The sequence below is a fragment of the Scardinius erythrophthalmus genome (genome assembly GCF_964197995.2).
Source record: "Scardinius erythrophthalmus genome assembly, chromosome: 12".
Lineage (NCBI taxonomy): Eukaryota > Metazoa > Chordata > Actinopteri > Cypriniformes > Leuciscidae > Scardinius > Scardinius erythrophthalmus.
This window is the reverse complement of record NC_138232.1, coordinates 14,459,820-14,477,681: the sequence shown is the minus strand read 5'-3', so window position 1 is coordinate 14,477,681 and position 17,862 is coordinate 14,459,820. Positions and strand designations below refer to the sequence as shown.

General features: G+C 37.1%; 1 long non-coding RNA gene across 1 annotated transcript in view; it reads left to right on the top strand.

Annotated features, from left to right (window-relative positions):
- The first annotated feature begins 728 nt into the window (after window positions 1–728).
- The window catches only part of LOC308699452, a 56,897-nt gene continuing 39,763 nt past the window's right edge, over window positions 729–17,862 (top strand). Inside the window, exon 1 of the long non-coding RNA XR_014031190.1 lies at window positions 729–973. This is a non-coding gene — a long non-coding RNA (uncharacterized lncRNA). The remainder of the gene's footprint in view (window positions 974–17,862) is intronic.

Here is a 17,862-nt window from a genome sequence, read left to right as displayed (position 1 = left end):
TCTCCTTTAAGAAACAAGTGTGAAATATCCTTCTACAAAAGAGTGTATGTGATTGTCCTTTCCATCTTATTGAGAATGAAACACCAAGCACAGAGGTATAAAAACTTCCTTTCAGCCTTTGGTTTTAATCACCACAGTCAAAGTAAGAGGTGAAATCACAGCATTTATCATGACCAGTTTTCATCTAAGTTGTTAACATTACATGTCACACATACACTAACACTGTTCTGCACAGAAGATAAGCAGAATTGTTGGCCCTGCCTTTACAATCTCATATGTTCTTCTATTTTTATATATCAAGGCTACAAGATACAATTGAGCCTAATTTAGGACTGGCTATTTAAATCTCCATTGTAAGTTTGGGGGCCTTAAAGTCATCATGGAATTAAAATAGACAATTCTCTAAGGCTACAAAACCCTTATTTATAGACAGTCTTATAGTTCATGTATTGTATGTCTTTTTTGTCTCCATGAATAGCTGTGCTTGTGATGCCTGCAGGAGAATACATTTGTGCTGGTTATGTAATATTAAAATGATTATAGAAAGTCTTGAAAATCGTAATCTTATTTTGTTTTCATTTTTACAGTAAGATGTGTTCTATTTTAAACCGTTACACAACTGGGATTATTCTGAATTACACAACTAGAATGCATATGTAATGAGCCATTCTATCCTTGACCGCTAGGGGTCTCTCTTGACAACTGTTAATCTTCAGTGATTGACCTACAGGCCAACAGGTGATCAATCATTAAGCTCGATCATTTTTGTCTATTCGTCCAGTGTGAATGTGAAATATCAGTCTGTGAACCACGATCCTGGGAGTGAAAAATATTCCCATTTGCAAAGAAAGTCAAGACATAGGCCTATAGTATTTCCTCCATGATCTATGCGGCTAATGGAATATAGCCATCGGTACAGAGCAAGGCTTATCTGTCTCATCCTACCCCACTGGATCAATACTAATTGCATGCGGTAAGTAGTACTGACCACACACTGTATGAGGTATGCGTTTAATCAACCCTTATGCCCTAGATGAAAATAATGAGCTATAATAGAGGTGATCTCATATTCAGCACCAGAGGTGAAGTAGGAAGTAGGTCAGAGTTGCTAATGATCTTTCAGTGGGTTTAATATCTTCATGAGAATATGATAATGAAATAAATGAGTCAGCACAGACATATTTGTGGTGATTAATTATGACAGGCCTTGCGGGGTGTGGTAAAGGATTTATATGGGTCAGTGACATATGTACCATAAAAAAGTGTTTTTTCAAAAATTTCAAATAACAGGCATAAAAATGCTTGACTTTTGTTCTACTAACTCTCATCTTTATAGAAACATATGTTGTTTCAAAATTTTCAATTGGAATCAGAATTTATGTGACAATTTGTTGTATTAGTGCGTACAATCGTCATATGGTGTGACATGAAAATAATTGTATATAAACTGAAAATGGATTATACCTTTCTTAAGTTACTCACTTTATCAAAGTCATTTATCATAACTAAACTGTGATCCATTATAGTTTTGTGAAAATTAATTAAATTTGTGTATTATTTTCTAAAACATTGCTCAATGTGAGACCTATGCCGTCAGCCTTTCAACATATTTTCTATTTATTGTGACAAACCTTGCTAGAAAATTCTAAAAATATTTGTGACTCTTGCTGATACTATTTTCTATGTATTCTATGAACATTTTCAGGTTTTATCATTAATAAAGGTGTTATTTTCACAATTTGGAATGTCACACCAAATGATATAGTGTCACACCATATGATAATATCGCCATGTGTCAATGCAAACCATGTATTATCCTACTTATTGGTGAGTACTGATCACTCATATGGCAGGAAATATTTAACCACTCTTAAATGCTGGAAGGCAATATTCAAATTTTATTGATTTATTTGATATTTAACAATAAAACAAACATTTTTTTTATATTGTATGAACCATATGAACATACACTCACCTAAAGGATTATTAGAAACACCATACTAATGCCCAATTTATACTTCTGCGTCGAACTTACGCCGTAGCTACATCGTAGGCTGTGTGTAGCGCGCGTACCCTTTGGCGTACCCTGACGTGCACCTCTCCAAAACTGTAACAACGCGTCAATACGCGGACGCAAGCGCTGTGATTGGTCTGCTAGGACCGCTCCCTCGGGTTTCACATGCTCCCTCTGCGCGCGTGAACGCGGACAACGACGCAGAAGTATAAATGAAAACCAACGCGTTGCCTACAGCGTAGAGGCTCCGGAGTAGGTCTGACGCAGAAGTATAAATCAGCCTTAATACTGTGTTTGACCCCCTTTCGCCTTCAGAACTGCCTTAATTCTACGTGGCATTGATTCAACAAGGTGCTGAAAGCATTCTTTAGAAATGTTGGCCCATATTAATAGGATAGCATCTTGCAGTTGATGGAGATTTGTGGGATGCACATCCAGGGCACGAAGCTCCCGTTCCACCACATGCCAAAGATGCTCTATTGGGTTGAGATCTGGTGACTGTGGGGGCCATTTTAGTACAGTGAACTCATTGTCATGTTCAAGAAACCAGTTTGAAATGATTAGAGCTTTGTGACATGGTGCATTATCCTGCTGGAAGTAGCCATCAGAGGATGGGTACATGGTGGTCATAAAGGGATGGACATGGTCAGAAACAATGCTCAGGTAGGCCGTGGCATTTAAACGATGCCCAATTGGCACTAAGGGGCCTAAAGTGTGTCAAGAAAACATCCCCCACACCATTACACCACCACCACCAGCCTGCACAGTGGCAACAGGGCATGATGGATCCATGTTCTCGTTCTAAACGCCAAATTCTGACTCTACCATCTGAATGTCTCAACAGAAATCGAGACTCATCAGACCAGGCAACATTTTTCCAGTCTTCAACTGTCCAATTTTGGTGAGCTCGTGCAAATTGTAGCCTCTTTTTCCTATTTGTAGTGGAGATGAGTGGTACCCGGTGGGGTCTTCTGCTGTTGTAGCCCATCCGCCTCAAGGTTGTGCGTGTTGTGGCTTCACAAATGCTTTGCTGCATACCTCGGTTGTAACGAGTGGTTATTTCAGTCAAAGTTGCTCTTCTATCAGCTTGAATCAGTCGGCCCATTCTCCTCTGACCTCTAGCATCAACAAGGCATTTTCGCCCACAGGACTGCCGCATACTGGATGTTTTTCCTTTTTCACACCATTCTTTGTAAACCCTAGATATGGTTGTGCGTGAAAATCCCAGTAACTGAGCAGATTGTGAAATACTCAGACCGGCCCGTCTAGCACCAACAACCATGCCACGCTCAAAATTGCTTAAATCCCCTTTCTTTCCCATTCTGACATTCAGTTTGGAGTTCAGGAGATTGTCTTGACCAGGACCACACCCCTAAATGCAATGAAGCAACTGCCATGTGATTGGTTGATTAGATAATTGCATTAATGAGAAATTGATCAGGTGTTCCTAATAATCCTTTAGGTGAGTGTATGTTTGTGTATAAAATTTAATTTCAATTCAAAACTGGTCTGCAATATGTATTAATATAAGTAAAACAACCAATTTTTTTATATCATATGAACCGTGAACATACAGCGTAGCTGAGTGGATCCACAAATAAATCAGTTCATCTAGTCTCCATTGTACATAAGCCAGTCAAATTTGGAGAGAGTAGCAAACCGACTGCCTTGCTGAGGTTGTGATAAGCCACAAACAAAATGACTTTATCAAAGTCATTTATCATAACTAAACTGCCATTCATTATAGTTTTGTGAAAATTAATTAAATTTGAGTATTATTTTCTAAAACATTGCTCAATGTGAGACCTATGCCGTCGGTCTTTCAACATATTTTCTATTTATTGTGACAAACCTTGCAAGAAAATTATAAAAATATTTGTGACTCTTGCTGATACTATTTTCTATGTATTCCATGAACATTTTCAGGTTTTATCATTAATAAAGGTATGTTATTTTCACAATTTGGAATGTCACACCATATGATGAAGTGTCACACCATATTATGTTTTCTGCACTTAGCACAACTTTGAGTCTTGTAGCTACACATTAGCATACTAACAACATGCTAGCTATAACAAAGCAGTGTAGATTTACATATAATTATGACAAAATAATAACATTTCTTTTGCATTTTTATAAAAAAATGTGTCACACCAAAAGACATCTGGAAGTGGGACTTTTGTCAGAGTGCCAACAAGATCTGATTTATTGTAAAAATAAAAATGATGATTAACCTCAGGTTGAACAGTAGCAATACACTGATAGTTCTGTACAACATTGCTGAAGAAGGTCCTCTCCTTCCCAAGGGTGTCAAAACAGTTGCCCGTTAAAATATCCCAAAATAGTGTCACACCATATGATTTTGATTTGTGTGACAAAATCTTTTTGATTAGAACTGACTCAAAACATTATGCTTGGACTTTGAAAAGAGTAGGCTCACAAATAGACATCTGTATTATTTTTCTGTATTTTTTTGAGAATTTTTGCATTTATTTTTTTTAGTTTTATTCAAGTTCTCACTTTGAGAAACAAGTGCAGGACAGTCACACCATATGAGTTTTGTTATGTTTGGTTGAAAATTCTGAAAAATTGAGTGATGAACTGTTTTAATGTTGAATATGTTCACATAAAGCATAATGTTCTGCACAATATTAAGAAGGTTTTTGGCAAATATATTTTGTATTCATACATGTTTGACACTGAAGACAGCAAAACTGCCATGTCACGTCACCCACCCATATGCTAATATAAATGACAAACAGAAACAAACAAGAGTCAGCAACAAGCAAACTTCTCAAAATTAAATCGTTGTAGGTGGGTCAATTTAATGCATTAAATGAGTAAAATTAATGATAAAGATTTTCAAACTCAATTAATCATGCCCTCTAAATATTTTCCTACTATTTGAGCAAAACTACAACAAACTTCCCAGAAAACAAACAAACAAACAAACAAACAAACAAACAAACAAACAAACAAACAAACAAACACACCAGAGACCGTCAGCTCGTACATTTTATGTAAATGGTAGAAACTGTAACACTCGTTATGACGAATGTAGTCACGCCACAAACTTAAAGGGCCAGTTCACCCAAAAATAAACATTCTGTCATCATTTAATCACACTGATGTCTTTGGAACACACACACACACACACACACACACACACACACACACACACACACACACACACACACACACACACACACACACACACACACACACACACACACACACACACACACACACACATACACACACACACACACACACACACACACACACATATATATGTAACATATATGTTACCGGCAAAGTGTGTAATCCGGCATTCTATAGAATGTTATACACTGATGTCTTTGGAACACACACACACACACACACACACACACACACACACACACGCGCGCGCACACACACGCACACACACACACACACACACACACACACACACACACACACACACACACACACACACACACACACACACACACACACACACACACACACACACACACACACACACACACACACACACACACACACACACACACACACACACACACACACACACATATGTAACATATATGTTACCGGCAAAGTGTGTAATCCGGCATTCTATAGAATGCCTATAGGTAATGTATAGAATTAGGTAATGTATTTTTGCCAAAAACCAACAGGCATTCTGTACAATGCCTAGGCATTCTATACAATACCGGGATTTCACACTTTGCCGGTAACATATATAACAACTGAACAACAACAAAATGTTTTATTTTTGTAGTATCTTATTGATCTTATTGCTAATAGCTGCCTGTGGGTGTTATGAATATGGCTGCAGAGTAACTGACTTGCTTTAAAGGGATTTTGACCTCACCATGATTAAATTTTTAGTCTCTTTAGTAGGTGTTCATGCAGTATTCTGCCACTTTAAAGTTAGTTGACAATAGTTGTATAGCGGATAAAAAAAAAAGACATTTTATTTTTACAATCAGTTCTGTTGCTGATAAAAAAAAGAAAAAGAAAAAAAGAAATATTATGCAGGGAAATGAATCGGTAACATACAGGATGTATGAATCAAACTCATTCGGAATGGAAACAATCTGATTCTTCTCTCTTGTGACATATGCTTGACTCCTCCAATCATTGCGTCCTCATAAACTCCGCCCCTTTCTTAAAATTGTCTGCAAACTTGAATTCAGATCCGATTACAGGTAATGCAAGTTATGTTTTTAGATTACTTTTTCAAGTAACTAGTAAAGTTTTGCATTACTTTTAAATTTACAACAAAATAGGAGTTACTTTTTCAAACAAGTAATTCTAATTGTTTTCTCATTTATTAGACATCCTGTCCACGTTGAGAGAAATGAAAAGTGCACAGGCGTTGGGTGCGCTGTGTAAACGTGACGCTTATTGTAGTCCTAGACTAAATGTGAGCATGCATTTACTCATCTCACTTGCACAAAAACAAATTCAGTATTCCTCAAAAGGAATAAAAAGAGTGAAAAGCAAACTCAATATCACGTAAATCTGCAGTAAATAAATATGTTAAATAACACAAATATAAATAATATGTTAAATAACCAACGTTTTTGCTGCTGACCTTCGATAATCCAATTCAACCATACAAATAAGCAAAAATGACTTTAGATAAACATCACATTTGTGTTTCATTTCCCCCCCAATTTTATTGCTGAAGTAAGAGTGTTGCACTTTATTCTCCTGCATCTTATTCTTCTGCCATCCAGAATGGAAGCACAGCTGAAAGGTTTATTTGAGCTGTGTCTTCTACTGTACATGCGTGAATTTGCATCTCCTTCAGCCTGAGGCTTATTCATTTCATGTTTGGTGTAAAAGGGCCTTTATATTTGCAAAAAACAGAACTTTTGTTTAGTTAAAATAACAAACAAGTTGGCACAGCCCATGTGAGAAAATGTAACACAAAAGTATAGCGTAACATGTTACTTTCCATAAAAAGAAACTAAATAATGCAAATTGTTACTTTTTTAGAAAGTAACGCAATATTATAACACTAATTTTAAAAGTAGCTTTCCCAACTCTGGTCGCTACTTCCATTACATTGCAACTATAACCATATTGGCTATACACCGGTCTACAGTATCTCACAAGATTTCTCACATTTTTCAGCTTTGAGAAGTTGAGAAAATGACCAGATGGGCATGTCATCAGAAATCAGCAAATCTCGTTGAAAATAAATGACTTCGGATCGCTTTGTCACTACTAATCGCTGTGAGAACACTCTTTTTCAGAGAACAGAGTGAAACCGAAAGAAACATGCAGGTAAATGCGAACGTGCATTCTTGGAAATGCTAAAGAGCTGTTTTCTGGAAAGTTCCAATAGAAATACAAATTATATGCGCATAAAAAAACGAATTTACTCGTACAAAATGGCAAAGTTGTCCTTATCCAATATCAGGCATAAGAAATGTGTGTGACGTGATTTGTTGTTTACTGCTGTGGCAGACTGATGAAGGCAGGCACAAGTTCAAGTGAAAAATCCCTGGAGGGGTGTTTATTTTGTACAAGAGAATATAGTAAGTGTGTCCTCTGGTGTTGTTGTGCTGGGAAGTGTCAGGGTTATAGTGACTTGTGGGGGCAAGCAGGCGTCCCAGTTTTCTCACTTCCTTCCAGTGGAAAATGTGATGTGTATGAGATTTAGAGCTCACTTTATTGAGATCCTGTCACACATTTTGTTCTCACCTTCGATTCTGACCGATGGGGCACAGATATCCCTAGCTCATTTGCCTTTCTTGCTCATATGACCAGGAGATTATTGTTGCCCAGGGCAACGCTGATAGGCATCGAGCTGGCTTGCAATCACACTGTATAACTGAGACAGGATGAGAATCTTTGAATTGGATGGTACAAAGTGAGTGCTGCCTATATTAATGACCCATGAAATCAGAATTGGGACCATGCGTGACAGATCTGATCTGAAATGGCCTATATTCAGCAAGTGTGCTCCTAAAAGTTGACTGAAGACTTAATTTTGGCAGATATAGGCCTTATAGGAATTTTTATTGTTGGAGTCTTTCTCTTCCTTGCAGGTCATAGTTCTTAGATGAGCAGGTGGGAGTCTTTTAGGTTTTTTATATAAAGGAATTAAATAACTATTAAGGGATTTAAATTAATAAAGTTTATGGTTTTAACTACGCTAAATGTAATCAATGTAATTTTATTTTCAAAATATGCACACATTCACTCTTGTATGTCTAATATCAAAAATGCAAACTTCATCACATTCAGTTATGAATTACATGAAACATGTAAATGTATTTTCAATTCAAAATGGAAAAATGTGATAAAACAGTTGATATTATATCAGTCATTCAATTTTTATATTGTAAAACAGTTATCAACTACTTACACCTAACCACATACTTGCTCATTAAAATTCATATATACTTATATACTGCTGGGTTAAAAAATAACCCAACCTTAACCACACGGCTGGGTCACTATTGGACAGAACACACGCTGGGTTGGTTTGACCCAAGTGCTGGGTTTTACCATTTAACCCATATTTCTGGGTCATTCATTTGACCCAACCAGTGGGTGGAATTAACCCTCTTGCTGGGTTAAGTCCTACTTATATGCTGGGTTATTTCGTGTCTCATTGCCTTAATAGAATTAGTAACAAATATTTGTTATATTACGAATATAAAATAATTATTGTCTCTGTAATACAATAAACCAGAGAGACCACTGTAAATTTGATTTAAATCTCGTTTAATTTTATTAATTTTTAATACATATCTTTAATAATTTTTTGTATACAATTATTACAATTATACAATGTATATGTATAGTTATGTAGGCCTATATGATATTGCATTTCTGTCAACAGATCCTCGTAAATATTACACAATGCACCTTTAAAAGTCATTAAGCAACTCATTTGAACTTATACGATTACGAATTCATTTATTAAGATGTGTTAATTTATTAAGAACAGCAACAAACATTTAAAATGCGACTAAATATCACGTGGGCCTGAAACAACTGTTGTCCTCAAATTGTACAGAGGAGGACTCTTTCCATTAATTTGATATATGGCATGCTGGAGAAACTCCCAGGCGGGAGTGTATTTAACATCAAAAACAAAAAAAGCTTTGAAACAAAGATGAACAGCCTTCAGCAAAGACTCGGTCTCGATGGCGTGGCCTGGAACAATGGCAAAGGTCTGACATGTCCCCCTCGTCTCATCCTTGAGGCACAGAATATGCAGCAATGCTCCAGTCATCTCATTTTGTGAATATTCAACCACGTTGGTCCCCACCTGTTGATTACACACAATCACTTAGAGTGTTGCAATATAACTAACATGCAAGTTAAGCTTTTTTTTGTGGAAGTATCAAAAAAATGTTATTGCAAACATTACCAAATATGACTAAATGTGGCAAACAAACAAAATGTCTATTTAAATTCATTATTTGCAAACTGAATTATAGTAATAAAAGAGTACTTTGGACTAATATTTTCAACATTTAGGCAATAAAAGTAAAAATATTACTGTAGCCTAATGTTGATAGTGTCTTTCTTTAACATTAAAACCAACAAAGCTGCTCGTTAATCTCCTGACTGGCAGAGCTGATGATCGTCACGCTTAGATAATGTTACACAATAAAATGAAAGATGACATGCATGGCAGGGTATCATGTAAGTCTACATTTTTTAAGTTTTAAATATTGACGATCATTCTTAATAATTTTCTTCTCAAAACTGGCGCCTGTCCATTGACAATCCAGGCTGAAATTCCTTACACTATACTAACCAGATCACAATGTGACGGCGCGTATCGTGATGTTATTCCTCAGTTCATTTTTTTCTGAACGATCCCGACAGACATTACAGAAGACACACGCAGGAGGAAAATGCTGGAACTTACCCCAGTCGCTTCTTCTGACGAGTATTTCTACAATCTACCAGCACACTTTCCACACACAACTCACTAGCTAGGCCTAGTAGATATAGCCTCGAGACTGCGTCTCATTTCTCTGTCTTTTCCCGCAATTTTACGTGCAAGCCCTGTGAGGGACTAAAATTATACCGCGCTTGTATGGATTTCATTCAAAACGCTTTCCTCACTTTTAAATACACAACGTCCACAATGAATGCGATAATTACGTGATGAATTTACAATTTAAACTGCATATTTTAAAAAGGCTGCTGACATAGGCCTAGCTGGTTTACAATTAAGGATTTAACGATGCGGAATTTTGTCAACAAATCTAACCGGCTAACTTAGCTGTGGCTATTTAGGTTTCACAGAATAAATACGTTACCCCTCTTACTTCCATATCAAAGACTGTATGTTGAACAGTGAAATTAGCTTGCAGTTACCACAACTTTTTAAAAATATAGGTAAACATTATTAACTTACCATAAAACACTGCCTGCTCCCGTGTGGCGTGCTCCTCGAGTCTGAAGTGAAGATCCAGAAAGTTCCGCCAAGAATAAACCAGTTGCTGGGTCAAAATAACCCAACCAACTGTTTATTTGTAAATAACCCCCTTACAACTCATTTGACCCAGCATGAGCAACCCAATAATGTGTTTACAGTACCCCAAACAACCCAATATTTTGACCCAGCACAATCAACCCAACAATGTGTTTACAGAAACAACCCAGCATCATTTATTCATACTTATCTAAGGTAAAGTTTACAAGGTTTTACTTGCCATAATTTTAAAATTAGTTTAATCAAGTACATTTATCAGTGGAGGGACTGTTAACCTAAGAATAATAAAAAAAAAAAAAATATCTAAACAATATTGCAAAATTCAGAGAGAAAAAAAAAACTGTTATTGTGTACAGTATTCCGAAATTTAGAATACAAGTATTTAGATTAGATTACATTTTTTGTCTTTCTTTAGATATTAAACTCGCATACTGTATAAGAACAAGAGGCTTTCCAAGAGTGCTGAACACTGTACCAAGCAATCATTTGTCTTGCAGCTCTACCACAGTATGAAACAACCTACAACATTGAGAGACTATAGAGGCAAACCTCCAAATTCAATTTTCAAACACTTTAAATCATTGCCCTGCAACATCTCCTCATGACGAGGCGGCACCTTTGCCCTTTTTAGACTCAGTAATCAATAGTGTAGCGGCATTGTGACAACATCCTGTGCTCTCCGCAGTAGTGCGTGTCGAGAGGGGAACGCTGTCGCCCTACACAGCTCGCTATGACCTGTGACGCCTCCATCAGACTAGCATTGCTCAAACTCTGACATATGCCAGTCTTCAGGTACATTTTGGAGCCTGAGGTACAACTGTGACAGGAAGGTGGGAAGGTGAGCAGCACTTTTCGACCCTGGCAAAGCTAAAATAAGGTTTCCCACTGTGAGTGCTTTTGTAATTCACGCGGGGACATTGTCCTTCTCCGGCTTGCTTTTTTCAGCTTCTGTTGTTGTTGTATGTCTTTGCCCCTCTTGAATTGATGATGTGTCACCACAAAAGCCTGTTAGCACAGCCCTGTTAGAGTAGACAGGTGGCTTTACGCAGGTGTTAGATTGTGTGAAGACAGCCTGCCTGAATCTTCGAGAGTCTCTCACATGAGCATGCAAGCAACACATGAACAAAAACATTTGACAGGCAGCCTCGAGAAACAAATGAACAGCTATAAAAGGGTAGAATAACCCTTTTCTAGAAGTAAATATACAACAGCTGTTTCTCAAAGGTGTATACAGTATGCCACTTACAGAAACCTGTTTAAAAACCGTCATCATTTTTGCAGTCAGATTTTTTTTAAAAAGTTTTTATAAGGCAAGAAAGGGTATAGGTGACACCCCTCCGCCCCACTTCTATTTGAGAAAAAAATAAAAAATAAAATCACCATTATCTTAAATTTATTTTTAATGAAGTCACTAAATCTCATTGCAACACATTTTTGAAAGGTTATACTCTTATTAATCTTTTGAAAGAAATAATGAATCAAAAAGAAGCTGGGATAAAGGGTTGATTTCTTTTTTTTTTTTTGTATAGTTTTGTGCAATAACTAAATTGCACAATCTCCACATAACATATTGGATATATTGCATTATCATCCTGTACATGCTAACCTAAATTTTAACACACATAAACACACACACAGAGAAATTAAAAGCCTATTATTTTGCTGTTTACTGCATACATTTCCCCAAAACATATTCTGTTTCATTGGTACAGTCTTAAACAATTCCTGGCCACTTTCACAAGGGGGCACTGTTGACACATTAGCGTTGTTTCCGTTTGAGAGCTGAAACGTGTCCATCAACTACCAATATGCTAGAAAATAGCTCAACAAAGGATTCATTTGCTAGCGCTTGTTTAAAATCCAATGTTTCTTCAAAGGCTGCTAGTGCCATCTGCTGACTAATTTCACTTCAGTGGCAGAAATGCTCCGCTGATCTGTGCTTAAATTAGAAGAGTAAAAACAGTTTGTTCTTAAGTTACTCTGTCTTGTGGCATAATGACATGGATCTTATTATACTGACAAAATCTTTAAGGATGAAGGGGAGCTTAGTGTGTCCTCAACCTAAAGCAAAGTGAGGAATGTGTGCAAATAACAAATATAAGCAACACCAGCCAGGGATTCCCACAAAGCTCCTTTGACATTATGTTTGATGTACCACTGGGTCACTTAACATTTGCCATGAGTGGCACTTATCGACAAACACCTGGATTTCTGAAGCTTTGGTTTATTCAGGGTATTTGTCGACCATGAGAGCACTATACAAAGGACATGAATGATACGACTCCCTCTGGAACTTTGACTTCATTGTCGTCAATAACAGAGTAGGATAGGGGCTGTGCTGACAAATGTCATACGAAACAACCAGGCATAAACCTTGAGAGGATTGTTGCTATTGACAAGTTATTAAATATTCAAGACACCATGGTCTTTTCATTTTGCTTTGCTTGCTTGAAAATAATCGCTAATAATAAAATGAGAAATTATAGTGCCTCGGAGACAACAAAGTGCTTGTTTTTTTTGTTTTGTTTTTTTGTGGTTGGGTTATTTTATCACAATTTTATTGTAGCTTAGTGCTGTATTATCATTATTTTTTATCACCCATTAGTACTTAAATTAGTTGGCCTGGATTTTCAATGTAAATTTTTCAAAATTAGCAATATCTTGGATTTAGTAGTTCTCATGATTCTTTTGGGTGTCTGTCTCGGGCAGCATCAAAGTCCTATTTACCCAAAGCAAATGGACAATCATCATGATTGGCTACAGTCCCCAGATATTAGAACTTTATTAATCATCAAATGAATCATAAAATAGATTTTGCATGGTGATGTTTCAGCCAATTAAAAAAAATATCTATTAAAAGTTGCGCATTAAGCCTCATTATGGATCATTAATATGCAGTGCACGGCCGAGGCCTAATCAATCAAGGTCACTACAGTGATGATGTCCTACTTGGAGCGATGTGGGAATAGATAGCCACCATTTCATAAGGTTCTCGCAGCTTGTGGAGAAGTGAAACTGATGCAGAAATGTACAGTGCTGTAGATCTCCCTCAAATCAGTGTTGTCAGGCAAAGTTCTCTCTGCTTTCCACAAATGAAAAAATCAAAAACTGTGGTAATCAAATGAATGCATACAATTTTTTATGCAATTTTTCTAACAATTTAATTAATATTAAGTTAATCTTGAATTATCATTTAAAATGTAACATTCCTATCTGTGCATTAAGCGATTTTAATGCATGACGTGGCAGCAAAGAACCACCTGACTCGAAACAGTGCGCATTCAACTTGTTTAATGCATAGGTAACCATAGATTATCCCGCTTATACCATGGTCATTTGCAAGCATTGCCAAGTTAAAGCTGTTATCGATGTTTGCAGCAAAATATTTGACTGGAAAGGTAAAAATGTTATATCGTCAGTTACTGCTCGTTAGCATTCTGCCCTCTTTAAACCAGACACAGAGATAAACTAGTGTGGAAGATTATTTGAAGGAATGAATTGTAGCTTTATTTGAATGAAATATCGAAAGAGAGCGAGAGAGAGAGAGACATGCATGTGTAAATTACCTGCGTCTGTGTGGCGTCTGCTGATAATGAAGCTGCGAGTTTCAGAATCTTCAAAAACAGCTATGTTATCCTGTCAACGCTGGTGATTATAATGTAGCAATTCAGTAGCGAAGCTAATTTATAAATAAAAGACACGGGGGAACACTGATAAGTTTCTGTCCTCCTGAATGTTTCTGTGTGTGTGCAGCGCCATCTCCGATTTGTGTGCGTGCTCGCTTTACTGAAAGCAGCACATTAATATACAATGGTGATTAAACTGACTGGAACTACCTGTGCATCAAACAATTTTAATGCACACCTTCCAGCCAATCGGAATTGAGTATTCAGACAGACCATGGTATAATTCTTACATACTTTCTATAAGTTAAACTGAACCTTTATTTTTACGGGTTTTAGTGATGACCTTTGAGTTTCAGTGTGTTTATCTGAAGAAATATTGAAATGCTGTTGAAGTGAACAGCTCTGGAGATGAAGTTGTGGACTGTCCTCATATATTGAGACGGCAGATGCTGAAAACCCTGAGCATCGCGTGTGCTTGAGTATGTAATATAAAACTGCGCCTATCATTCACATAGAGCCTAGAGGCACACATACTTCAGATTTAAGCAGTCTTTTTGCGGTTTGATAGTCACAGACACTAGTCCATATAGGTGTACAGCCATACTTTTGATTTATGTATCTACATTTTGCCAAATTCAGCGTCATTTTTGTGACTGGATTTCGCAATTCTGTCTGCATTTTTATTGCACTCGGAAATCATAGGGCCCTGACAACGCAACATTTAAATTGCATTTCATGCAGAAACTGGTATCTTAGTCTGGGTAAAATAGTCTCCTGTTTCCACAGGCACGGTCAGCTGGTGGACTTTACTAGCTGCAAAAAAATAGCGATAATCCAATAAACGGAAAGCAAAATGTACTTGCCGCTCTAGGCAATACAGCTGCATAACATTAAATTATTATACTAAACAATAATTGAAAGTAGAGACAGGGGAGAAACAATCAAAGAGACCATGAGAATCCTTAGTGACATCCAATTGGCTTTGGAATGCCACATTTATTATCATAATTAAAATAGGCCTTTCTGTGAATCTCATAAGGTCAAACTAAGCTCAGGGCGGATAAATTTTGAATAGGAATTCATTTATTAATCATATTTTCTCTCTTTGAGGGGTTTAAATTTGAAGCCCGTGCTTTTTTGACCTTGCTGCCGCATTGAACTCTTTTGCCCCTATGTTATACATTCTGTTAGAGCGGTGTAGGATTTTAGATTAGCTGACTAAATGACACAAATGACTACAATTCCTCTCTCAGGTCCGTCCTACTCGTCCACTGTGTTTTTTTGTAACCGACCATTCACATTCCGACGAGTCCAGCGTTCATGCATTTTACATCACTGCTTGTGGCAGTGCAGCCCTTATAAATATCTGACAAATACTGATGTGCTTCTCTATTTGCTGCTGCCGAAAAGCGTACAATCCCATTTCATGATGACTACGCAGTTTTTCGCCTCCTTCTGCTTTCCCTCTGTTTAGTGGTTAGAAAAGCCAGCAATTCCTAATGCCGTCGCTGTATACAGTGCGCAGCAGATTGGCTGTATGTTGATAAATTGCTCTGCCGGATAAGAGGGTAAAGCAGCAATAATTAGTGCTGGACTTCAGGCTCCTTATGTACTGTAGGTTCAGCCAGGTATAGAGTCGAGAGCCTCCCCTCACTGTCTTATCTGTTCGACCAACCGAGGCCAGGGGCAGAGGGTGCTTGTAATAGTGCCACAACATTGGTAGGTGATTGCCTGCTTATTAAGAGGGTACTGGGGTGGAACATAACATTTTCAGTTTCAATTAAGTCTACGAGAGCATATATAATGCATTTTAAGACCTTACTGCGCAAGGAGCCTTTTGAATTCACATGAGGCTGTTGTTGATATGACACTGAAATTAGCTCAGTGCGACTGTTCATCAGAGCTGTCAGTCTGGATTCAGAACACTTAATGTGGTGGCATATAGTACGTCTGCATGGAATGTTGGTGTGCCATTCTTGGAATGAAAAAAATATGTTCAAATCCTTTGTTTCTGGCCATCAGAGGGGAAGGCAGTTGTAATGTGGCTGAAATCATTTTTAGAATTTTTTATATACATTGCATATACATGTAAGTGTATTATTTATATAATATTATAGTATTTATTAATACATTTAATTCGATTTTATTTACCTTTACAGTTTACATTATATTTTAATTTTAGTAATTTTGGTTTGTGCTTTTGTAAAAAAAAAAAATTAGTTTTTGAATATTCCTGTTTCGCTTTATTTAAATTTTATTTCCATTTTAGCCATTTAAAGCTTACACTTATCTTCAGTTAGCCTGGCAAGGCAGACCTACATCAAGATGTTAGGTCTGGCAACTCACCATAGACACGGCTCAATCCGAGGGGCGGGATAAACGGCTGTCTTTCAAATTCCCTCTGCACGCAATAGGACAGCGCTTCAACCAACCAGAGCGTTTTCCCAACAGCGGAGCTAACGTTAGTTGATAGATTCAACTTTTGAATCTGGTCGGCAAAACTACGAACACATCTTCCTTTTTTAAGAATGACTTAAGTGACGTTCTTTGCTCTTTTCTCAAAGAAAAAATGAACTCCAAGTCCTCCAGAGTCGCGGACAAAGCCGATTCGAAAAAAGACTGTTCGCCAGAAGCAGCAACCGTCGCAACTTTGTTGTCATTATGTTAAGCCCGCCCCGCCAACTCTATACGCGATGTGATTGGCCTGACCCAATTTAGTTTTTTACAGCTCCGAAAGTCAACAGAGAGTTGCTAGACTACCCTGGCTGCAAAATACATTTTGCTGCCACTAGGGTGCGTCTAGATTTCTAGGCTAATCTTCAGTTGCAAAGGCAACATTTCTAGTTGTTGTTTAAGTTTTCGGCCCCACTTTATATTAAGTGGCGTTAAGTACTATGTACTTGCATAAAAAATTAAGTACAATGTACTTATTGTGTTCATGTTGTATTGTAAAACACTTTTGCTGCTATTGAGGTGTGTAATACAGGTAAGGTTAGGGACAGGTGTGGTGGATTGGGTAGGTTTAAGGTGTAAGGGAAGGGTCAACTTTGTAATTACAAATGTAATTACATAAATTAATTACAGCTGTTATTACATGCAGGAATTTTTAAAATGTAAGTACAATGTAGAAACATGTAGTAACATAATAAGTACATTGTATCAAATTATTAATTTCAATGTAAGTACATACAGTAGTACTTAAAGCCTCTTAATATAAAGTGGGACCAAGTTTTCAATAGTTTTGAAAGGTTTTTATTAAATCTTGCATTGAAAAATAGAAACGTAACCTGATAAACCAAATCTAGTTACATTTTAAAAGACGATTATGGAATGATTAATATCAGCCACTGGCCTAAAACTTGGATCTTATTAATTTAGTTTAATTTCTGGTTAAAACTTCTCATTTGAGACTCTTGAGCATACGCTGTAATACATGGCACATGCTCACTGAATTGGGACATCGCTGCGGGGAGGACTAGAAAGTGTTTTACAATGAATTATTTGTTTTAGGCAGTCAAAAGTAACCAACAGATTGTTGTGTCTTCCTTGCTTTGCATAATTGCCATTATGTGAACTATGGATCTGAAAAATATGATTATGTTAATTCTGACAATGGACGAAAACAACCTCAAGAGCTAACTCCGCGTGGAATAATAGCTTGGTAATACTTCATTACCGACGTGGAAAGCATTATTTGTGCTACAATAGATTCGACCTCAGGCTTTAAATTGTTTTGGCAC